This window comes from Ahaetulla prasina, chromosome 6 (assembly GCF_028640845.1).
Source record: "Ahaetulla prasina isolate Xishuangbanna chromosome 6, ASM2864084v1, whole genome shotgun sequence".
Classification (NCBI taxonomy): domain Eukaryota; kingdom Metazoa; phylum Chordata; class Lepidosauria; order Squamata; family Colubridae; genus Ahaetulla; species Ahaetulla prasina.
The window spans coordinates 101,802,621-101,828,555 of NC_080544.1; positions in this window are offsets into that span (position 1 = coordinate 101,802,621).

Genomic DNA, 25,935 nt, shown 5'->3' on the forward strand with positions numbered 1-25,935 from the left:
AGTTGTTAAATTATTTGAATCTCACCACTGGAGCAGATCCTTTCTTTCCAAAATAGCATTAAAATGATAAGTCATCCAAAGTTAATACTATGACTACCACTAGTCACTACCACATTTCGGATTAAAAGTTTTGCTAGCAAGAAGTATGGGTTGCAGTGGCTCAGTGGCTAAGACGCTGAGCTTGTCGATAGAAAGGTTGGCAGTTCAGCGGTTCGAATCCCTAGTGCTGCCGTGTAACGGGGTGAGCTCCCGTTCCTTGTCTCAGCTTCTGCCAACCTAGCAGTTCAAAAGCACGTAAAAAATGCAAGTAGAAAAAATAGGGACCACCTTTGGTGGGAAGGTGAGTCATGCCGGCCACGTTGAGTCATGCCGGCCACATGACCACGGAGACGTCTTCGGACAGCGCTGGCTCTTCGGCTTAGAAATGGAGATGAGCACCGTCCTCTAGAGTCAGGAAAAACTAGAACATAAGTGCAAGGGGAACCTTTATACCTTTACTTTTAGCAAGAAGTACTTCCTGGATCAACTCTTACTGCCTCTCAGGTGCAACTATCAGACATACTTCATAAAGAGCACAAGGGCCTGCTGTCCATGGTACCGGCATTTCAAAATGCAAAGATGTAAGTTCCTAAGGCTTGCTGTAGTAATAGTTTTTGGAGACAACGTCCTCAGAAAATGGCTTTTTTTCCATATACTTTTTAAGCTATATGACAGTGTGATAGTGTTAGGAATGGGACACAACGAGATGTTTCTCTTTTTACAGAACTATCCCTTTTTTGAGTTAGTCAGAAGAAGCTGATGCCGATGCTAAGAATCATATTTCTTTTTCTTTTAAGGATCAGGCTGATATTATAGAAATCTAATAGTGTGTAGAGACACATATGGGCCATAATGCTGATAGATATTCTAATCCCAATGGGCACAGAACCTGTAATTAATATGTACTTTTAACTTTGAAGAGTGCAGTAATGCAATGTCCTTGGAGATTGATTTATGTTTTTTTTCCCTAAAAAGTATGGATTAGAATTTAGAATTTAGAATTTATTGGCCAAGTGTGATTGGACACACAAGGAATTTGTTTTGGTGCATATGCTCTCAGTGTACATAAAAGAAAAATTATTATGTTAAATTTAAATTTACCGACAAAGAAATAAAGGAAGACTTGTATAACTATTTCAAACTATTTAGCTCTCTTCAACTAGCCATACCCTTATGGGATTCAAACCCAGGCCGCTTGCATATTAGGCAGATGTATTAACCTCTAGGCCACAGGCTCTCCCTGCTTTGTTGGCTGTACCAGGGGGGAGATTATGGATTTTTGTGTTATTATTTATGAGCTTCCCATAAATTGGAGTAGAGACCGTCTACAGCTCTCTGACAGATGCAGCACATTTCAGGTAGTCAGTCTTCAACTTATGACTATAATTGAATCCAATATTTCAGTTGCTAACTGAGACAGTTGCTAAGTGAATCACTGCTTAAGTTGTTAAGTTAATAACACAGTTGTTAAGTGAATCTCACTTCCCGATTGACTTTTGCTTGTCAGAAAGTCATAAAAGGCGATCACATGAAATTTTGATCACATGACTATTTGATCACATGACTAAGATTTCTGCCCAGAGTTTCCACTGTTTATGGGTTATCTGAATGACATCTGAATAAGGAGTAGTGTAGAAACATCTTCCAATCAAGCCAGTGTGTTTTTATGTCTAGGGACACAATGCTGTGGGTCAGTCCATAACTGAGAAAGGGTAGAGGGGTACCAAAGAAGTAGGACAGGAATTGGCTTTCATATGGTTCACTATATCTAACGGGGTGTGGGAAACTACCCCCCCTCCTAGAAGATTGAAATATTTTGAGATATATTAAAAAAGGAAAGATGAAATATTTCTCCGAAAAAGAGAAATAAAAATCTTAAGGGAGACAGAAACTCAGAGCCCAGCTCCCTGCCCCCAGCAGATATTTTGTGCCCATTGAGAAAGATTGGGCCAGCCTATCTACAAAACAAAAGACCTTCAGCTCCGGGGTGAAAGGATTAAGGCATAATCCTTCAGGACATAATAGGATTAACCCACTACCATCTAGCAGCAGAGCTCACCACATTGTACAATCTCCTAAGAACATTGCATCAGCAGCCCAAACTTCAACCAAACGTAGCTCAGACAGGGCCTCTGGTGGTGCAACAGGCTAATGCAGCCTGTTATTAACAGCAACTGTTGCAATATTGCAGGTTCAAGTCCCACCAGGCCCAAGGTTGACTCAGCCTTCCATCCTTTATAAGGTAGGTAAAATGAGGACCCAGATTGTTGGGGGGGCAATAAGTTGACTTTGTATATAGTATACAAATGGATGAAGACTATTGCTTGACATAGTGTAAGCCGCCCTGAGTCTTCGGAGAAGGGCGGGATGTAAATGCAAAAAAATAATAAAAAATCCTAGGATTTGTACATGGCCCTAGGGGGGTCTGACAACATCCAATAGAATACATGTTCTTGCACAGGAACAGGAAGTTCAAGTGCAAAGCCCAAGAGAAGGTATAAATACCCACCACTCAAAACTCAATGTGGTCAACTGCCCAGAACCACCAGTGTGGCTCTGCTTCATCATTAAACCATCTTTCCAATCAGCCTCCAGCCTCTATTTTGTCTCCAGCTTGGAACTGAACCAGATGGAGATTTTCTTCCAACAGGGGCAATGGGGCTTATTTGCGATGAGGACCCTCTGAACTGCATCATTGCCCGTTTGGATAGATTGTCAACATCCAGATCACGGTTGTCCCAAAGCAGTGGTGGGTTGCCCCCAGTTCGGACCGGTTCTATAGAACCGGTAGTAAAACTGGCGGGAGGCTCCGTCCACTGACCCAAACGTCAACAAAACTCTTCTGCGCATGCACTCACGCGCATGCGAGTGGAGCAAGCACACACGGGCACGATGCAAACCGGTAGTAAAGGTAAGTAGAACCCACCCCTGTCCCAAAAGTGCTTTTCAAAAGGAAGCTGGACTTCCTTGGGGTTTCCCCCCCCCCTTTGAAAACATTTTGCTTCTCATCCAAGAAGCTTCTTTAGTGCTTGAATGAGAAGCAAACCATTTTTAAAGAGAAAAAAAGGGCCGTAGTGGCTCAGGCTGTAAGATAGCCTGTTATTAGAACACAGCAGCCTGCAATTACTGCAGGTTCTAGTCCCACCAGGCCCAAGGTTGACTATGCCTTTCATCCTTTATAAGGTAGGTAAAATGAGGACCCAGATTGTTGGGAGGGGGGCAATAAGTTGACTTTGTAAATATACAAATAGAATGAGACTATTGCCTTACACACTGTAAGCCGCCCTGAGTCTTTGGAGAAGGGCGGGATATAAATGTAAATAAAAAAAAAAAAACCAAGAAAATCCAGCTGCCTTTTGCAAAACACCTTTGGGACAACCATGTGTTTTCACGTTTTTCTTCCATAATTCTTCACCAATTTCAAAACGCATCTGTTCATTTCTCTCCTCTGCTATTCAGATAGGATAAGGCAGGTTCTGATTGAGAAAAAAACTGATCAAGGAAAGAAGCAACTTAGAACTAAGGAGAAATTTCCTGACAGTTAGAACAATTAATAAGTGGAACGACTTGCCTGCAGAAGTTGTGAATGCCCCAACACTGGAAATTTTTAAGAAGAGTTCTCCACTCCTCTGATTACAACAAAATACCTTATACCACCAGACTTGAAATCCTGAGTTTAGAAAATTTAGAACTCCACCGCCTTCGACATGACCTGAGTTTAACTCATAGAATCATCTGTTACAATTCCTTCCAGTTGAAGACTATTTCAGCTTCAATCACAACAATATACAAGCACACAATAGATTTAAGCTTAATGTGAACCGTTCCAATCTCGATTGCAGAAAATATGACTTCAGTAACAGAGTTGTTAATGCCTGGAATGCACTACCAGACTCTGTGGTCTCTTCCCAAAATCCCCAAAGCTTTAACCAAAAACTATCTACTATTGACCTCACCCCATTCCTAAGAGGTCTGTAAGGGGTGTGCATAAGAGCACCAACGTGCCTACCATTCCTGTCCTAATGTTCCCTTTGATAGTATCCAATTTCATATAGTTATTACATACTTATGATTATATATATGCTTTTTATAATATAGTTGTTTCACGCTTATGCTTATATATACTGTTGTGACAAATAAACAAATAAAAAAAAAGAGGTTGGATAACCATCTGTCTGAGATGGTGTAGGGTCTCCTGCCTGAGCAGGGGGTGGGACTAGAAGGCCTCCAAGGTCCCTTCCAACTCTGTTGTTATTATTATTATTAAGAATAAGGCTCGTTGTCATTTGAAGTCTGTTCTTGCTCCAGAGTATCAATTTATGAAGTGTTTGTAAAGCCTTTCCCCTCGAGGCTTCCACAGATGAATATTTACGGAAGGGACACTTGAAAAATAGGGTCCGACCGGGGGAACTGAATTAATGAAGTGGAGTAAGGGGTCAGCTATTTTCCAAAGGAAATGATGCAGTTCGAAGGATCCTTACTGCAAATAAGCCTCATTACCCCATTAGATGTAGTGGATCACTCAATTTCTCCTTCTTCCCCTTTCCACCTCTTTAACTAAAGAGAATATACATTTTATGGACAGATAGAAAATGGAATTTCTTTGTAATAGATCTGTGCAGGGCGGGGTGTGTGGGGAATCCGTAATCTGCAATAACCAGCAAAGAGGCATTGGTTGCACCTTGCAGATTCCCAATGGCTTCCATGTCTGTTCTAGGCTGCAATTTAATTATTTTATTTTTAAGTTCTCATGAGCAAACGACATTTTTAAAGACCCTCTGGACTGAGAGGAAGCATTTGAAAGGGAAGGAAATAGCGGAAAGCCAACTCCTCTCCTACCTCTTTGGTGCCCCTCTAGCCTTCCTCATCTATGGACCTGCCCACAGCATTATTCCTTTAACCTGCCCAACAGCAGCTGAATAAGGAAGAAAACAATAGGCCCATAAAATACCCATTCAGTAAATCCTCCTGCATCACAATTATCACCAGCTGTAGCCAATTAATCTCAATCGGCCATTTATATTCTGCTAAAGCAAATCTCAGACTCGGGATAAAGACATTAAAAAAAAGATGTCTGATCCTTGTTTATTTTCAATGCTTAAAAAAATAATAATCAGGGTTTATTTTGGTTGCTTGCTAGGCAGGGAATTCGGGAAAGGCTGCATGTGCACTGCACACTGAGCTTCTATTGAAATCCACCATATAAGTGACCAGGGATTTATTTTTTATATATATATAATGTACACTAAGAAGGAAGCAGATTTTTATTTGGAAGGAGTATAAATATTTTAAGACAAACTTTTGCACATGCAGTGTAAAATGGAGGCAGTGTTTCCAATTGAGGCTCAAGAAATATGGTTGGGGTAGGTATTTTTTTTATTCAGAGTATAAGAGGTGTGGGGAAGCAGGTTATTTTAAATTGTTCCCTAGAATAATTAGCAACCTGCAAAATCGTGTTTTACTCAAGCTTCGTAAAAAAGGAAGTGGAATTCACCTTTATGTAGTACTAGCTGGATGCCCATGCTTCGCTACGAAACTATATGCGTGTTAGTGGGCACGCAGTAACACCTGAAACTTAAGGTAGAATGTGTAACTTTGTAGCATCAGGGCGCGTTAATATAAGGCAACTGGCAGTTGGAACAGAGTGGAAGGGGAATGTCCCAGATGAGTCACGCGCTGGCCAGGTCCACGCATCAGAGCGTGTTAATATAAGGCAACTGGCAGTTGGAGCAGAGTTCTTTTCAGTGAGGAGGGGGAGTAGAATATCTAACTCCTTAGCATCAGAGCATGTTAATACAATACTGTATATGAAATACTAATGATCTGATGATCATTTCAAAAAACCTTTCTTAGGGAGCACCTAGAAGCCAAGAGGAACAGACGTGCCAAATTTCAAGTTTGTAGGCTTTACCGTTCTGGAGATTTCGTGATGAGTGGGTGGTATTTGGCTGTTATATATATAAGACGAAGGATCTGTGTAAAAAGGAGGGAGGAGGAGGAGGAAAAGGAGGAGGAAATCAGATGCTCAAACATTGTATATGTTGTGACCAAGGCCCAAGTAGGTAGTAGGAAACTCAGTCTGTGAAAAAACAAACAAACTTTATTCGAACAGCTGAGAATTACTTCATTCCCAGCATCGTTCAATTCAAATTAAAACAAATTCCTCCCAACACAAATTCCTCACAAACCTTGGTCCAATTAGGCAAACTGCCAAAGGCCTTTCTTGGCAAACGTTCAGAAGTCACCGATACAAAAAATAAATGCAAGCAAACGAAGCTAGCAACATTGTTTTCTAGCAAAGCCCAAATGCCATTGCTGGTCTTTCATAAGCCTTATGGGAGGGGCCAATCATCTCTTGGCCCTACTCCCGAGTTGTCCTCTCTGCTTGAGCTGCTCTTGCCTTCTGGCAGCTCTTCTCATGCATGCATTAGGAACAGGCTCCTCCTGTTCCTCTGTGTCACTATTATCAGTCTCTGGACGCTCTGGAGTCTGCACCTGACTTCCCGATGGCTCTGGCCCCACCTCAGCCTCATCGCTGTCCGATTCTGTTGCCAGCTTCGCAGGTTGCTGGCGGACCACAACAGTATACTACAGGTAGTCCTTGACTTACAACAGTTCATTTAGTGACAACGGCACCGGAAAAAAAGTGACTTATGACCACGTTTCATACTTATAACCATTATGATTACTCCCATGGTCACGTGATCAAAATTCAGATTCTTGACAACCGATTCATATTTATGACAGTCGCCGTGTCCTCATGGATACTGCGACTTATCAAGGGAATTGATTCCAGGCTCCATAATAAGTTTATAAAAACTAAAATGAATGCTGCAATGTCAGGTGATCACGAACCATTTACAAACTTTTACGTCATTTTTTTCCCATTATTACCGATTTATATTAGTTAGAAGTACCAGCTCATGGTTTCAGTTTTATAAATACCAAATCCTCTTGAATTCTACATTTTGTTCCTGGTTATACCTTTTTAAAAGAATGTTTAAAGCATTTATTTCTTTATTCGACAGGCTGGCTCTGGGAAACACAGTTGTAGGAAAAGGTAAAAAAAACCATACAGTCTATAGCAGGGGTCTCCAACCTTGGCAATATTCTTAGTGGCAAAGATTTGGATTTAAAATGGAACTTATGATGGTCCAGATTGTGGACATTTGGGAAGACCTGTCAGCCTCCGCTTTAATTTAGTGTATTTCTCCTACTAGATTATCTGACTATTTTATTACCTTGTTAAAAGTTTGCTCTACTGATTGTCTTACATGCTTTATGGACGGGGAGGGAGGTTTTCACTGTTCCCAGCGTCGGCTGTCATTGTATGGGGGGGAGGGTATGCTATTTTTAAAACCAGAGGTTTGAATTGTGTTGGCTGAACGTAACAGGCATAGCTGGATTCCACATTCCATTCAGAAGATTGACAGAGGAGAATATCGGAAGTGAAACTACACTTGGCTGAGGAGAAAGAAGACATTGGACTATTACTGTATGACCTCTAGTAGGGGGAGGGTTCAGGAGAGAATATGACTCTGGGGTTTTGATTTACTTCCAGTTCCAGCTTTGCTTTTCACCGCATCCAGACTTGTATGATAAAGATTACCAAATTCTTCAACATGATGAAGTTGGGTTTTTATTTTCTCAAACACTGATCTGGGGCAGGCTGAGAAGACCTTTTTTTTAAAAAAAATTGAAAGTTTATTTTAATCTTATACTACAGTTCTTGTTGGTTCCTTGTTATACATGTAGGTGGTACAGGATAGGAGTTCTAAGGGATTGGGCAGAAAGATCTCTGGGGATACATTCCCCTCTAAAATCATGGATTGTTCAACTTCCTCTTGATAATTCCACAATTTGTCTAACTTGTCCTGAATAGTTACACAGTATTGAAATTTGCTGAAACAGATTATTTCTTTGGCTAAAACTCGGCTTCCCAAAGGATTTCTATGGAGATCCTCAGTCATCCAGGTCATGGTTGTCCCAAAGGTGTTTTTTCCAAAGGCAACTGGACTTTCTTGGGTTTTTTTGAAGATGTTTCGCTTCTAATCAGATGAAGAACGGTTGCAGGAACTGGGTATGTCTAGTTTAATGAAAAGAAGGACTAGGGGAGACATGATAGCAGTCTTCCAATATCTCAGGGGTTGCCACAAAGAAGAGGGAGTCAAGCTATTCTCCAAAGCACCTGAGGGCAGGACAAGAAGCAATGGGTGGAAACTAATCAAGGAGAGAAGCAACTTAGAACTAAGGAGAAATTTCCTGACAATGAGAACAATTAATCAGTGGAACAACTTGCCTCCAGAAGTTGTAAATGCTCCAACATTGGAAGTTTTTAAGAAAATGTTGGATAACCATTTGTCTGAAGTGGTGTAGGGTTTCCTGCCTACGCAGGGGGTTGGACTAGACCTCCAAGGTCCCTTCCAACTCTGTTGTTGTTGTTGTTGTTATTATTATTATTATTATTTTATTTACACAAAATGACAGTATACACAGCAAACGAGATAACTATGCTGGATTTCGTATCATAGATCACTAGTCGAACACTATTATTATTATTATTATTATTATTATTATTATTATTATTATTATTATTATTATTATTATTATTATTATTATTATTATTAATCTAAAGAATCTAAATAATATTATTTATATTATAAATTATTATAATATAATAATATTAATAGATTATTATTATTATAAATAATCTAATATTATTAATCTAAAGAAGCTTCTTCCATGAGAACTGAAGACATTTCTGGGATGAGAAGTGAAAGATCTTCAAGGAAAAACAAGGAAGTCCAATTGCCTCCTGAAAAAGCAGCTTTGGGATTCCCAAAGGTAACACACAGTTGAGTTTTCCTGGAAGAAGAAGTTGACAGAATGTGGTGAACAGAACTAGGGACTAGTTTTACCCATAGCAATTCTCGTTCTGCCCTCTGCCAAAAGATTTAACTGTCTTTCCCTGAATCTCTTGTTGTGGTCTGTCAGAAACCTACTGTTGTGTCTGTGCCCCCCGAGCCAGGCCTGCTGCCAGAAAGTGACTTGGACAGTGAGGGGGAAGGGCCGTCAGGACTTACCTCAGGAGCACCAGCTTGCCTGGCTCAGCTCCAGGAGCCAGAAACAGGCCAGGTGGAAGAGATAATGAGGCCTCCATCCCCTGACTCTCCCCCCCCAGGCCACGCCTGCAGACCCAGCTGACGGCAATCAGGCTTGGTTTCGTAGGCAGGAGAGGAGGGAACAACAGAAGCAGGGTGGGGCAGGCCTAGGAAGTGCTGAGTCATGGAGCCACACCCCATAGGATATAAAAGGCAGCCAGAGCTGCTGTGTCTCTTTGTAGCAGGCAAATCCACTGATTAAGAGCTGAAGTTTGTTTCTAGGTGACTTACCAGCGTCGTGGAAGATAAAGGAGGCTCTTGGCAGACACTGGCTATTCTGCTGCCAGAGCTGATAGTGACAGCTAATTAAGCCATCATTTGGATGGAGGCGAGGGAGGACAGAATACCTATGGAGCTGGTAACGGAATCAGAGCGATGAGGCTGAGGTGAGGCCAGGGCCATCGGGAAGTGAGGTGTGGACTCCAGAGCCTCCAGAGACTGATAGTAGTGAGGCAGAGGAGCAGGAGGAGCCTGTTCTTGATGCAAGCATGAGAAGAGCTGCCAAAAGGCAAGAGCAGCTCAAACAGAGAGGACAACTCGGGAGTAGGGCCAAGAGATGATTGGCTCCTCCCATAAGGCTTAAAACAGACCAGCACCAGCGTTTGAGCTTTGCTGGAAAACAATGTTGGTAGCTTCGTCTTCTGCTTCATCTTCTGCTTCGTCTATGTCTTGCATTTATTTTTGTGACTTCTGAACGTTTGCCAAGAAAGGCCTTTGGCAGTTTGCCTAATTGGACCAAGGTTTGCGAGAGAACTGAGGAATTTGTGTTGGGAGGCATTTGTTTTTATTTGAGTTGAAGGACGCTGGGAATGAAGTAATTCTCAGCTGTTCAAATAAAGTTTGTTTTTTCACAGACTGAGTTTCTTACTACGTACTTGGGCCTGGGTCACAACATCTTTCTTTTGTTGCAGTCACCACCAAACTGCCAATCTTCTTGTTTTCTGTACATTTCCCTCACAATTCTTTCTTTTCGGTAATTAGCCGAGAGGACACTTGGTGAGGCATATGACTTAGAACACATGCATGGCATTCTGTTGCATTTCCACCTCACCGTTAATTGATGAACAAATATATATGCTATTTTTACCTTAAAAATAATGATGAGGTAAAGCCTACTCAGTCTCCCCTTTCTCAATTACTATTATTGACCCACCAATCCTTGACTTTTTCTTTTATAGTAAGTGCCCTGCGCAGCCTTTAAGAGCCAGCAAATAAGCTATTTTGGAACATGGTTATTAACTAAAAATTTGCATAGATAAATCACCGTCTGTTAGGTAAATTTAAAATAGCTCAGCCTGCTTCTCTGTGAACCTCAAGCTTTTTTTTGTTGTGAGTGGCAGTCAGGGTTTGGCAGTGGGTTGGAAAGCCTTGAGTATTAATGATGTCCATGATGACCATGGACCAAGAAATCGCTGGCCCCACACATGTAAGTGATCATATTTTGGACCAGTGGTTCTCAACCTTTATAGTGCTGCGACCCCTTTAATACAATTCCCCCCGATGTGGCGACCCCTTTAATACAATTCCCCACGATGTGCGACCCCAACCATAAAATTATTTTTGTTTTGAATTTATCGCGCCTGAAGCTGTATTGGTTAGCGATCTGAACTGCTTGCGATTGCCTTGAGGACAGAGGCATTAAAGCGGAATCTCCTCCCCTATTAAGTTTATCGCGCCTGAAGCCAGATTAGGCTAGCGATTGGGAGTGATTGCAGCTGGCTTGAGAGGGAGACATGAGAGCAAAGATTTCTCTCTTTTTTAATTCATCATGCCTGAAGCCGAATTCGGCTAGTGATTTGAAGAGCCTGCAGCTGGCTTGTGAAGTCAACCATTGGAGCGCGATTCTTCGACTCGCAAGTATACTTCCCATATTTCCAATGGTCTTAGGCGACCCCTGGCAAATCGTCATTCGACCCCCAACGGGGTCCCGACCCACAGGTTGAGAACCGCTGTTTTGGATGTTGTTGTCCCTTGAAGCAGTTGCATGATAACCTGAATATGGAAGGACTTATATTTAGCCATTTGACAGATCTTGCACTGACCCAATTGTAAATGAGAGCCATCCATGACTCCCATGGAGATGGAAGACCAATTCTGGTGATCCATTCCAGGTAGCTAATGGATCCTTTTGGTTTCCGAAAGACACTTGGGAAGTTTCCAGCTGTCTAGTGACCATTTTTGGTTCAGTGTCTATTAAACCTGTGGCAAAGGGAAGCAAACTGGGAACTGGATTTAATTGCCTTTCAGTAGCCTCTTCCTAGGGTAATCGTCCAAGCTGGTCTGTACTTTACTGAGACCTTTTAGGATAGAAGTAACAAAAATGCATGAAGTACCGACAAAGGAAGACTATGAACCATAGAATAGAATAGAATTACAGAGTTGGAAGGGACCTTGGAAGTCTTCTAGTCCAACCCCCTGCCTAGGCAGGAAACCCTATACTATTTCAGACAAATGGTTATCCAGCCTCTTCTTTAAAACTTCCAGTGTTGGAGCATTCTCAACTTCTGGAGGCAAGTCATTCCACTGATAAATTGTTCTAATTGTCAGGAAATTTCTTCTTAGATCTAGGTTGCTTCTTTCCTTGATCAGTTTCCATCCATTGCTTCTTTTTTTTTTTTTTTTTTTTTTTTGTAAAAAAAGTTTTTATTGGTCAAAAAAGATTTATACAAATACATATCAGGTATGGTAAATTTTCATTTTTCTTATACATGATAAGAATTTTACTCAAAATTTTAAACACATACAACAGCCATATGGCAAGCAGGTGAAACGAAGTAGCTAAGTTTCAATCTTACATACACAATAAAGAAGGGTCAGAAATGATCAGAATATCATACGAAAGAAAATAAGGAAAACCAACACAATACCAAATATCTTTGTCACTTCCTAGTTTTGGATCTCAGAACTCTGGGTTCAGCCTGACCCAACTCCAGGGCCGCAACAGCGGCAGCCGCTGGAAACTGGTCTATAACCTCCCTTCTTCAATTCCTGGATCATCTAAATCCAAGAGGGCTTTGTGTTCCTCCACGTAGGCCGCAGCCTCCGCAATGGTACTAATTTTTTTCGTAATGCCCTCCCGGAAAATCATCAATCCCTCTGGCATCAGCCATCTGAAGCCCACTCCCTTCTGGTACAATTTGCTTGATAAAAAATAATATTTCTTTCTCATTTCACGTACCTGTCTGGGAATCTGCCTCAGAATGGCTATCTCCCTGCCCCCCATCCATTGCTTCTTGTTCTACCCTCAGGTGCTTTGGAGAACAGCCCGACTCCCTCTTCTTTGTGGCAACCCCTGAGATATTGGAACACTGCTATCATGTCTCCCCTAAATCTTCTTTTCATTAAACTAGACAAACCCAGTTCCTGCAACCGTTCTTCATATGTTTTAGACTCCAGTCCCCTGATCATCTTTGTTGCTCTTCTCTGAACTCTTTTTAGAGTCTCAATACCGTTTTTACATCGTGGCGACCAAAACTGGATGCAGTTTTCCAAGTGTGGCCTTACCAAGACCTTATAAAGTAGTATTAACACTTCATGTGATCTTGATTCTATCCCTCTGTTTATGCAGTCTAGAACTGTGTTGGCTTTTTTGGCAGCTGCAGCACACTACTGGCTCAAATTTTACTGAGCATGGCTGTATTCTCATGTTTGAGCCTACATGATGGTGATATGGGGAAGGTGCAAAGCATGTTCATTTTTATCTCATTTCCTGCATCAGCAATTGTCTAGCAGTATAGGGGTGATTAGGGCGATCTAAGGATGAATTAGAATATTCATCACCTTTTTCGGGAAGAATGTATAACAAGTTCTCCCACCTAGCCACCACTATGATAAATTTGCGTAACATTTTGCCAAGAAAGTTGCTCTGAATTGCCAAATTACTCATTCTTAATGTGCAGAATCTTTGGTGGTAACTAAGGCAGGAGTCTCCAACCTTGGCAACTTTAAGACTTGTGGACTTCAACTCCCAGAGTTCCTCAGCCAGCAAAGCTGAAATATTTTACAAGAAGTAATATTTTACAAGAGGTAATATTTTACAAGAAGAGTTTTCCACTCCTCTGATCACAACAAAATACCTTATGCCACCAGACTTGAAATCCTGGGTTTAGAAAATTTAGAACTACGCCACCTTTAGCATGACCTGAGTATAACTCATAAAATCATCTGCTACAATGTCCTTCCTGTCGAAGACTACTTCAGCTTCAACCACAACAATACACGAGCACACAACAGATTTAAACTTAAAGTGAACCACTCCAATCTTGATTGTAGAAAATATGACTTCATATTTTGCAAATTGGTAGCAATAGCACCCTAGAAGAAGGAGATGCTATATGGAATCTGTTTAGGGATTTTGTAGTAGTGGATTCTTGAACTGGGCAGGGCATTAGATTAGATTCTTCCAAACTGTACAGTCTATGATACCTCTCCATAATTGTCAACTGGACTTAGGTAAAAGCAAAACGGTACCTCTTAAACTTTGTAGAGATTTCAGAAGGTTACCAGGGTTAATGGTGTTTAAGACAGGGGTCTCCAACCTTGGCAACTTTAAGTTTGGAGGACTTCAACTCCCAGAATTCTGGCTGGGGAATTTAGGGAGTTGAAGTCCTCCAGGCTTAAAGTTGCCAAGGTTGGAGACGCCTGGTGTAGGAGGTTTAGGAAGACTAGAGGAAACACGTCATCCACCAGAATGTCTAATAATATTATGGTCCTCTTAGACTCCCAGGGAAGAGACAGACAGTTTGAAAAATATTGCAAAAATCTGAAATTCTTCCATTATTTGGAGAATGCATAATTACTGTAGCTGTTCAGGAGCTCTACCAGGATATGGAGAATGAAGTTTTCAAAGATTGAAAGGATGTACCAATGGTTTATAATCCTGGCTGCCACCTTTCCCTGCAACAGAGATCAGACTATTTCATAACTTTATGCTGCTTATGTAGTGTGCATTTAATACAGATAAGCTTTATTCTATGGAGATACTCAGTCATCCAGGTCATGGTTGTCCCAAAGGAGCTTTCTTTCAAAAGGCAACTGGACTTTCTTTGTTTTTCCTTGAAGACGTTTCTCTTCCCATCCAAGAAGCGTCTTCAGTCAGAACTGAAGGAGCTTCTTGGATGAGAAGAGAAATGTGTCAGTTTTGGAAGACAATTTTCTTTTTTGCTTCTTAACTGCCAGATATTTTAGCTGGGGAAATTGGGAGGGGGTTGTTGTTGGAGTGGTAGAAAGTTAGTCATAACAACATTTCGTATTCAAGGACTTTTGCCTGTGTCTGATGAAGACTGCCTGAAGATGGTATCCAGTTGAGTGTGAAGAGTTGATTGGACAATGTGATGAACTTGTGGGTGTGGGGCAGAGCTGTGAACTGTCAGCTGGGTGTGGAAAACCTGGAAGCTTTCAGATTCGGGTTTTCCCAGATGTGCCAACATGACATCTCTAATAAATTGGAACTTTGAGGAACCTCAAGCCTCAGAGTTTTATTTTATTTGGGGGTGTTCCTTGGAACCCTGATAAAATGTCTTCAAGCAAAATAAAGAAAGTCCAGTTGTTGTTTTTTTAAAGCACCTTTGTGAGAACTTTTTATTAGCTTTTTATAAGTAAGCAAACTTACTTTTTTAAAAAGTAAGCATCTGATATTTGCATGTGGGGGAACAGATTACAAGAAGAGGTTAGGACTTAATTTGCTCCTGGAAATAGTCTTAGAATTGGTGAAATGTAAGCCAGAAATATTCCTTAAAGATGCTCATACTCATGTTGATGCATAATAGTGTATAATACTTTATGCTGGAAATTACTTACAGAATCTTTGCTCTGCCTTTCTTAAAAATAGATGTTTTTAAGGAATAGCAACAATCCTTTCTGAAGACCAGAACTAATCTATTTTAATTTAACAAAGCAATGATACATATTCAAGATCTCTTAAGAATTAATACATAATTTATACCTTCATGCTTAACAATGTAAGTGCCTTTCTAGATCAGATTTAACATCCTTTACATGAATTTCAGAAATATTGAAGTCATTAGAATGGTTAATGTTCTAACACCGGACAGGAATCTAAGTTCTGTTGACCAGTTCCTTCACTAATATTCTAAAATACATTTTTTTAAAAAAAATAAAAAAGTAACATGCATGTACCAACTTTAGAAGATAAGCATATTAGGTATTAAATAATGCCTGCAAGTTGACATTTGGCAGTTTACTTTGTAATGTAAATGCAGTGTAAACCTATTTAGGGCTTATCTGCATTAAACTGATAATAACTTCACTAATTTCATCCTGAGAATTCTATTCTTCCTCCTTTAGATTAAATAAGAATATGGAAGCATACGATTTAGAAGATTAGCAAATTGGAGCAAAATGGTGATGAAATGGCCAGTTCTGCCTATATTGGATAGGATGGAAGATTGGAGGGTTATTTATTTATTTATTTTATTATTATTATTATTATGCTATCCTTTGCTTTGCTCTGCCATCCTTCACTCTGCCACAAAGAAGAGGGAGTCAAGCTAGTTTAATGAAAAGAAGGACTGGGTGTGTGTGACAGGATAGCAAATGTTCCAGTATCTGAGGGATTGCCACAAAGAAGAGGGGAGCAAAAAGGTAAAGATTCCCCTTGCACATACGTGCTAGTCGTTGCCGACTCTAGGGGGCGGTGCTCATCTCCGTTTCAAAGCCGAAGAGCCAGCGCTGTCCGAAGATGTCTCCGTGGTCATGTGGCCGGCATGACTAAATGCCAAAGGTGCACGGAACGCTGTTACCTTCCCACCAAAGGTGGTGCCTATTTTTTCTACTTGCATTTTTTACGTGCTTTCGAAACTGCTAGGTTGGCAGAAGCTGTGACAAGTAACGGGAGCTCACCCCATTACACAGCAGCACTAGGGATTCAAACCACTGAGCTGCCGACCTTTCGATCGACAAGCTCAACGTCCTAGCCCCTGAGCCACCACGTCCCTAAGAGGGGAGAGGCTCAGCCTATTCTCCAAAGCCCCTGAAGGCAGGACAAGAAGCAATGGATGGAAACTAAGCAAGGGGAGAACCAACTTAGAAATAAGGAGAAATTTACTGACAGTGAGAACAATTAATCAGCAGAATGACTTGCCTCCAGTAGTTCAGGGTGCTCCAACACTGGAAGTTCTAAAGAAGAGATTGGACAACTATTTGTCTGAAATGATATAACGTCTCCTGCTTGAGGAGGGGCTTGGACTACAATACCTCCAAAGCACCTTCCAACTCTGTCATTCTGGTAGCTGATGAGCGGAAGGACCAACTTTGGATTTAGCATCTTCACTTTCCTGTTTACAGAAAGACAAAGCAGGGGAACTCGAGTTCATTATCACCATATAATCCATTACTTTGAATTGTCTTCCTCCTTTCCCAAGGATCCCATGCCTATTATGAAGGACGCCTTCATTGCTTTCCATCTAGATTTCTCACACAAAGTAAAACATTAAATAAATATTTGGGGGAAGGCAGGAATTTCATTAGGATTCAAGCCCTTGTCTTCCCTCTCTTGAATGGTGCCAGTGGAGGAGTGTATGTTTTTACCAAGTAGTTAGTCCCACTACTAATCATCTAGATTTGATAGATAAACAATTCCCTGGATTCCCAGTTAGCTAGGAATACCAATACACTTCTAGAGTACATCAGTTGGGAAGTGGTTGGCTCCATACTTCATATAGCCAATAGTATGTTAAATGAGAACAAACCCAACTTTCTTACTAGCACTGATGATGTTACCTAGTTTGGTTAAAAAATGTCTTGCAAGCAAACACCCAAGCTCAGAGAACACCAAGGACTTCACAGTTCAACTCTGAGTTACAAATATTCCCTTCTATCCATATGGCTCTGTAGAATAATATAAGAGAATACAAGTATTCTTTGAGTTGCAGCAGTTCATTTAGTGACCGTTCAAAGTTACAATGGCAGCCCCCATGATCATATGATCAAAATTCAGAAGCTTGGCAACTGGTTCATACTTATGACCATAGTTGTGTCCCAAGGTCATGTGATCCCCTTTTGCAATCTTTTGACAAGCAAAGTCAACGGGGAAGCTAGATTCACTTAACAACCGTGTGTTGCAATGATTCACTTAACAACGGTGGCAGGAAAGATCATAAAATGGGGCAAAACTCACTTAACAACAGAAACTTTGGGATCAATTGTGGTCGTAAGTCAAGACTACCTGCCATATAATTTTTGGCAAGCATGAAAACTGTATATAAGTGGATACTATTAGTGACAAAAGTTTGTATAGCCAAGGCTATGGTTTTCCCAGTTGCAATGTATGGCTGTGAAAGTTAGACCATAAGAAAAGCTGAGAGCCAAAGAATTGAGGCCTTTGAACTCTGGTGCTGGAGAAGACTCCTGCGAGTCCAATGGACTGCAACAAACAAGTCAGTCCTAGAGGAGATCAACCCTGACTGCTCTTTAGAAGGCCAGATCCTGAAGATGAAACTGAAATACTTTGACCACCTAATGAGAAGGAAGGACTCCCTGGAGAAGAGCCTAATGCTGAGAAAGATTGAGGGCAAAAGAAGAAGGGGACGACAGAGAACGAGGTGGCTCGATGGAGTCACTGAAGCAGTCAGCATGAGTTTAAATGGACTCCAGAGGATGGTAGAGGATAGGAAGGCCTGGAGGAACTTTGTCCATGGGGTTGCGATGGGTCGGACACAACTTCGCAACTAACAACAACAAATTAGTGACATGCCATTGGCATGTGTTTCTTTGTGTGTGTGTGTGTGTGTGTGTATCTGTGTATAATTATTATTTACTAGTTCTTTTTTTAGAATTCACCCAATTGAACAAGCAGATCAGGTGCAGTCTTAGGATACATCTCAAGCTAAAGGTCTGAGTGTACTTCACTGTATTATATTGCAATAATCTTTTAAATGTCAGACGTTATACCAGCTTCTGTAGATTATTTTAATTGTGAGACCATGTCTATCTTTATCCAATGACAATGGCACTTTCTTTTTCTATTACAAATTAAGTACAAATGTTCTCAAAGTGTTCCTCATCCTTTTCTGGGATTAGGATAATATGGGGATAATTCAAATGTAAGAGTATTTCAGCTCCATGTAACACATTTTGTACATGCTTGAATTAGTGTATTAAGTCAGCTGAAGAAAAATGCCTATTTCCCTTCCCCCGCATATTTGGGAGAAATATTTCCCTAGCCAAATAATTTCCTCAGTTCCAAACCCTCACAGGCCCTCAACCAATGGTGGGATCCTTCCAGTTTAACAACCAGTTCGGTGATCGCGCGGTTCTAATCATAAAGGTAAGTAAAGCGCAGGGGTTGGCGGGCGGGCCCAGCTGATCATTGGCGTGAACTGCTTAGCTCCCAGCTGATCGTCAGAGCTACCAGTTCGCCTGAACCGGTCGAATCCCACTCCTGCCCTCAACGGTGTCGAAAGCTGTTGTGAGGAAATAATAGCATGCAGAGGGGTGCAATTCTTCCTCTAAAAGTAGTCCTTGATTTATGACCACAATTTCTGTTGCTAAGTGAGACAGTTCTTAAGGGAGTTTTACTCCAATTTGCAATCTTTCTTGCCACGGTTGCTATGTGAACCAGGGCCGTCGTTAATAACACGGTTACCAAGCAAAACTGGCTTCTCCCTTAAATTTGCTTGTCAGAAGATCACAAAAGGTGGATCTCATGGGTCACTGCAACTGTCGTAAATAGGAGCCAATGCCAATTTTTTAATAACAGTTTTATTACTTTGTAATGTAGCATATAAAGAAAATACAAAAGTAAATATAATACAGAAAATAGGGAAAAGAAAAGGGAAGCGAAAAGTGAGGGAAAGAAGTGGAGAAAGAGAGAAAGGAAAGGAAAGGAAAGGAAAGGAAAGGAAGGAAGGAAGGAAGGAAGGAAGGAAGGAAGGAAGGAAGGAAGGAAGGAAGAGCATTGAGTTCTGACTCCTGTCGGTGCAGTAGAACAAGGCATTAACATCAAACCTCAACATTTTACTTTTACATCATAGTTTAAACTAGCCATTTCTATAACAACAAATCTATCTAATGGGTAAAACCCAAAATCAAAGTTTCATTTTTCTTCCAGCTCAAGCACAAAGTCCAGAAGCAGTTTTCACATAGAAATAAAAATAGTTGTATTTTTTTACTTTGATCAAAGCAGTCAATTTAGCCATCTCTGCGAACGCCATCAATTTTTTGCAGCCATTTGTTCATTGTTCATTTCTGTAGGTAGAGTAGTTTTGCTGCCATCAAGATCAACATAACATCAAAGTTCCGCATTTTTTTTCTAAGTCTTTTTCCACATAAAACAAAAAAAAAGAGTCTTTGGTTTTCTGTTTATATTCACTTTGAGCGATTAGTAAACCAATGGTTGTAAGTTGAGGACTACCTCAACTTATGCCAAGGCCTAAAATGAAAAGCCAATAAAAGAAAATATTTGTAGCTCAGGGTTGAAAGAGTGGTTCTGGGTGCTCGCTGAGCTTGGTTGTTTTCTTGCAGACGTTTCATTACTCAACTAGGTAACATCATCAACTATCTGGGATAGCCAGACTGGAAATGGGAATTGACAAGCTCTCTTTTCCTGAAATTGACAACCTCTCTTTTCTGAAATGATATACATTTATGCCTCATATCTCTTATCTCACCACAATTACTATCCATCTCCCCCAATGTATCAGTTACCAACCCAACAATTATTATTATTATTATTATTATTATTTATTTGATTTTTATACCGCCCTTCTCCCGAAGGACTCAGGGCGGTGTACAGGCAGAATAAAACAAACAATACAAAATACAATTAAAATGCAATTTTAAAAACTTATTTAAATTAGCCTGGCAATTTAAAAATTTACCATACACTAAAAAAACCCATTTAAAATTAATAAAATTTGACATTTAAAATTCAATTTAAGCCAGCCCCGCGTGGATAAAAAGGTGTGTCTTCAGTTCGCGGCGAAAAGTCTGAAGGTCAGGTATTTGGCGTAAACCTGGGGGAAGCTCGTTCCAGAGTGTGGGAGCCCCCACAGAGAAGGCCCTTCCCCTGGGGGCCACCAGCCGACATTGTTTGGCGGATGGCACCCTGAGAAGTCCCTCTCTGTGAGAGCGTACGGGTCGGTGGGAGGCATGTGGTAACAGCAGACGGTCCCGTAGGTACCCAGGCCCTAAGCAATAATAACTTGGACACGAGCTGCTCGATCAGGGTCTTCACCAAGTTTACTATTTAGTCAGTTATTTTCTTCAAAGAATTAGCATTCTTTTCTCTATTTTAAAAAAAATAATGACAATTATTTTGAGAACTAGTTTAGCTTCAGGAGGGGGCATTGATGATGCCAACACGTTTTAATTTTTTATAATCACATTGTTCTGCTATTCAGTTCCCAGGGTGATTCATAATAGCAATCAGAATTTGTGTATGTGTGTGTGAGGGGGGGGAGGGAGAGACAGAGAGAGAGGGGAGGACAGAGAATGAGACAGACAGAGAGAGAGAAGGAGTGAGGGAGAGAGACAGAGAGAGAGAAAGAAGGAGGGAAGGAGAGAGAAGGAGTGAGGAAGAGAGAGAGAGAAGGATTGAGGGAGAGAGAGAGAGAGAGAAGGAAGGAGGGAGAGACACACAGAGAAACAGAGAGAGAGGGAGAGATAGGCGGAGAGGGAAAGAGAGAGAGAATGAGAAAAAGAGAGAGAGAGAAAGAGAGAGAGAAAGAGGGAGAGAGAGAGGGAGAGGGAGGGGAGAGACAGAGCTTTTCCAGTCAATCTTGACTCCTGGCTAGTGCCTGCAAAAATCCTGCAGTTCTTCTGGTTAGATTCTCAGAAATTGTTGCCACCTTCTTCCTAGGGGTTGAGAGAAAATTATTATTACCCATCTTTTACAGTTTCTAACCCAGTATTTTTTTAACCGGGGTGCCAAAGTAACTCTCAGAATAACATATGGTATAGTAAAATTTCATCGTAATATCAACTGTCTGAATACAGCAAAGACTCCTATAGCAAATTACTGGTAAGAAATACCCTATTTTTCAAGGGCATTAAAAAAAAAAAGCTGTTCCAGTGAAGCTAAAATATCTCCAAGATAAGATCAATGTCAATAAGATCAATGTCAATAAGATCAATGTCAAAGTTTAATTATTTATTTAGAAAATTTATATTGTCACTTACTCGCACATGGCAACTCAAGTTGTTTAGAGTTGTCCCTTAGGTCAGGGGTCCGACCAGCAAAGCTGGCTGGGGAATTCTGGGAGTTGAAGTCCACAAGTCTTAAAGTTGCCAAGGTTGGAGACCCCTGCCTTAGGTGGTTCCCCCCCCCAACAAAAAAGGCAATTGGACTTTCTTATGGTCCCCCCCCCCGAAAAACTGAAGAAGTTTCTTGGATGAGAAGCAAAAATTAAAAAAAAACAAAAACCCCAAGAAATTCCAGTTGCCTTTCCTTTTTGGAAAAAGCACCTTTGAGACAACCATGACCTGGATGATTGAAAATCTCCATAAATGTTGATTCAAGTTAGGAGAGCCTTCTTTGGGAATGTGCTTTTTGCCACACTCAGGTTCAAGATTTCGGGATGCAAAGAAGACTCACTTCTGAAGATAGATAGATAGATAGATAGATAGGTAGATAGAATTCTTTATTGACCAAGTGTGATTGGACACACAAGGAATGTGAGGTTCAACGGTTCAAATCCCTAGTGCCGCGTAATGGGATGAACTCCTGTTCCTTGTCCCAGCTTCTGCCAATCTAGCAGTTCGAAAGCAGGTAAAATATGCGAGTAGAAAAATAGGGACCACATTCCAGGTGTCTTTGGTGTTGAGTCATGCCGTCCACATGACCACGGAGATGTCTTTGGACAGTGCTGGCTCTTCAGCTTTGAAACGGAGATGAGCACTGGCCCCTAGAGTCAGGAATGACTAGCACATATGTTGCGAGGGGAACCTTTACCTTTACCTTCACCTTAAGCGGTTTACAGAGTTTATAGGGAATTCACTGAGCTCCAAAATTGATAGGATTCCAGGAACACAGACATTCATTAGTGAAGTTGGAGGGGAAGTGGCCCCTCAGTCTGTCCACTTGGGTAAGAAAGCGTGTTGTCCAACGCCAAGGCCATCCTACACAATTTCTCCCTCAGCAACAAGAACTGAAAAGTTGTCACCAAAGGTAACACTTCGCATGGGGATATTTATAGGTATGGCTCTCAGGCATCCTGAATTATACACAATAGCATGCTTACTCATGAATGAAATTGCTGGAACCCTGTTGAGGAAGGGAGTATACAACAAGATTCAAGGCAGAGCCTTGAGAAACAAATGCTGCAATTATGCCGTGCTTGAAAACAAGTAGCTTTTAATGTGTCTATGTGCCTAGAAAAGGAAGGATTATAGATCAACCCTTGTTCCCTCCCCATCTTTCTTTCTTTCCCTCCTCCTCCTCCTCCTCCTCCCTATTTTTTTTTTTTTACAGTTTATCACCCATAATTTCAGGATGTGTTTTGTTTCTTTAAGCTGTTTTATCTCTCGGCTCACGAGGTCACTCATGTGTGAAGTCTTTTGTTCCAGATCTCACCTTTCGCCTTGATGATAGAAAATTGATCGGGCCTTAAAGCACAAGTTCAATAGACAACCCTCTTGGTCCTTTTGTTTGGGAGAATAGCTACCACTGAAGACCACGAGCAGGTTGCTATTAATATGACAGCCTCTCTCTATCTCCCACTGTAATTTATAATGAAATACCTAATCTCCATTATTTTGATGCAAGCAGGCGATCCCGCGGAAGGAATAAAAAGGGAGCCTTTTCATCGAGTTCCCAATGGCAGTTACATGAGAAATGGCAAACCAATAATTTTTGTCAAGTTTTTTAAGCCAACAGAAATGCTTTTCCACTGCTACAGTTTCAAAAGGCACAGATAAAGCTCATTCAGGGAGATGAATGAAAACAGCCATCTGGGGTTTTTCTTTTTGACTTCCTCTCCTTTTTCCCCCCTCCATCCTTGTAATCAAATTTGAGCAAAATCAAATGGGGCTCTCTATGAAAGTACCTTTTGTTGATCTGAACGAGCTGGTAATTTACAAAATACCCTTCTTTTGTGAGGTAGGCTAAAGAAATAAGGAGGGGAGGAAAAAAAGAAAGAAAGAAAGAAAGAACCGGTGGCTTTTAACGCTGGGCCTTAGTGGGACTCGACATGCAGTGAAAGCTGCCTGTGTGGAGGAGAGCCTGTAATGCATTTCAAAACCAGGCCTTATCCAAGGCAAGGGAAGAACGAACCGATATGCATTTTGTGGGAAGGAAAAAAAGAACGGGGAACAGGGGAAAAAAAAACATAAAAGAAGAGAGGAAGAAAGAGAGAGGGGGGGGGAAAGCAAAATTTGAATTTGGATAAAGCCTTAAAATTATTTTGGATTTCAATCCTCTCCTTTTTTTTTTTTTTTTTGCACATCGTATCTAACAAGCAAGACTGACCGACCTCATCAGTTGGACTTCCAAAGGCTTAATATTTTGGACTTTAAAGAGGGCAACTAACTCCTGGTGCATCTTTCCAATATAATTTGGCCTCCCAAATCATCTGCATATTTACTTATCACATTCGTGGTTTGGGTGGAAGGGGAAAAAAAAATGTTACTTGACTAAAAACTGGACATATTCTTTCCCATTTGCTAACGATTCGCAGTTTTGTGAAACGGGGGTTCCTCCCCTGCCCCCGGTGTGGCAGTTTGACCATCTAGACAACACAACAGTAAGTTTATGCATTGTTTTCATGTCTAAGTTGAGTCCTATTGAGCAACTGGATCTATGAAACGTTCAGCTGTATTTGCCGGATTTGGGAAACTGTGTTTATGTTATGCAGAGATTTGAGGTTTTAATTACACACTGTGCGATGTTGTAATAGTCCTGATGAATAAACATGAAAATGTGGTTGTTAGTACAAAATAATTTGCCGAAAATAATAAAGTTCAGAATAGCATGTAGATGTTTTTCAGGCTTTGATTAGTAGTAGTCCTGACAGTTTTTAAATCTGGTAAAGGAACGTGTCTCTTTGTAATGAATATTGTATTATCAGCATTGTGCAGCAGTTCTTGTAAAGGTATTGTGATATTGCAAACTTTACAGATTAATTGATTCAGCCTTGCTTTATCATTTTCCATGGTCAAAGAATGAAACATTGTAGCTGGTTAAAAAAAAAACACCCTCTTCTTTTTGGTTGCTATATTTATATATATAATGCTATTGCTTTTTATATATACAAAGGGAATAGATTTGAAATAGCTATTTCAATGGTTTGTTAGCATGGTTTTTGTATTTCTGTAGAAATAATGCTTGCATAAGATTATAACGGAATCACATCCAATATGGTAATTAATCCTAAATTGATGTATGTGCAACGTTTAAACCAAGTGTTAGCATCAGAATTTTTGTAAATACACAAAAACCAGCCGGGGAATTTTTTGATCTACAAAACTTATCATCTGAATTCTATATGGACTCATATAAAAGGTCTCCTTCTTCAGAATTAACAAAGATTTTCTTAACGGAGTTGCTTTTTTTCATTTCCATTCCAATCAGACAGACAGCAAATGGCAGTTTCATTCTTGAGAAGAGAGTGGGCTGTTTGCTGCCTCCTAATGTCCGGTTTATCAATAGCAAATGTGACAAATTTCAAAAGGTCCCCTTTTCCAAATGCACGTCAATTTTGTGTCTGTCTGTTTACAGTCAGACCGATCCTTGATATTTTTTTTAAAAAAAAATCCCATTGGTGGCTGAAAGAAAGTAGACCAGGTGGGATTGGGCTGTTAAATACACCTTGCAATCAGTTGCAATTAATACATAACGTGCATGGTGCTGTATTTTTGTACAGGTAAGCAAATGCAAACATAGGGTTAGGGTTGGGTTAATTAGATGCTAACAAGGGCTAGCTGTTTTGCTTTTAAATCATCAAAAAAGTACCATTTCTTTGCTCGAAGAAAGAGAAAAACTGCATCTTTGAATTTTCACTCTAGGCAGTTAATAAAAATGTAGAAACCGTGGTGCTTCTGGATATTCTACTGAAGACAAGGGCAGAGTGGGAACTGTAACTCTAACATATCAATACTAGAATAGAGGCAGCCAGATGTAGGTGTTGGGGCTAGCTATATGCTTCTCAAAGGACAGGTCCATAAGAGAGGTAGGGTACATAGAACCTAAGGTCTTAAACAAGGTGGATGGAAGTATGAAAAGCCAGGAAACGGGATGCAAATATAGAAAATAAGCGTGATTTATGAAATTAAATAATGTTCGGAATTAAACCTAGTAATGTTTCATAATCCAAAACTGCAAACAACGCACAGTCAGTCTTTTCCTGTTTATTTTAATAATAATAATATGTCAGACTCACGAGATCAGTGCATTGAATACCTCTTAGTTCTGCTCTCTTTTTTCTGACCTCCAACAATGGAGAGCTGGTTGAAGAAGGAGGGTTTACTTTTGTGAAAATGTATAGTGTAGATGTTACTGTGTAAGTAAATGCATCAATGTACAACCTCTGGATAAATCATTCAACCTCTTGCAGGAGCATTTTGGAACTGGAGCATTTCAAGGAGCCCTCTCAAACACTTATATTCTTCTTCTTTTTTTTTGGGAAAGGTATTTCTTTTTTGAAAATTAAAACCTTCTTCATATGGGAGATAAATTTAGATCATCCTGAGGTCATCTATTTTTCGTGATGGGGACACAATGGAGAGGGAATCAGGAGCCAGAATCTCAGGCTAACCTGATGCAATTTACTGAGGCAAACAT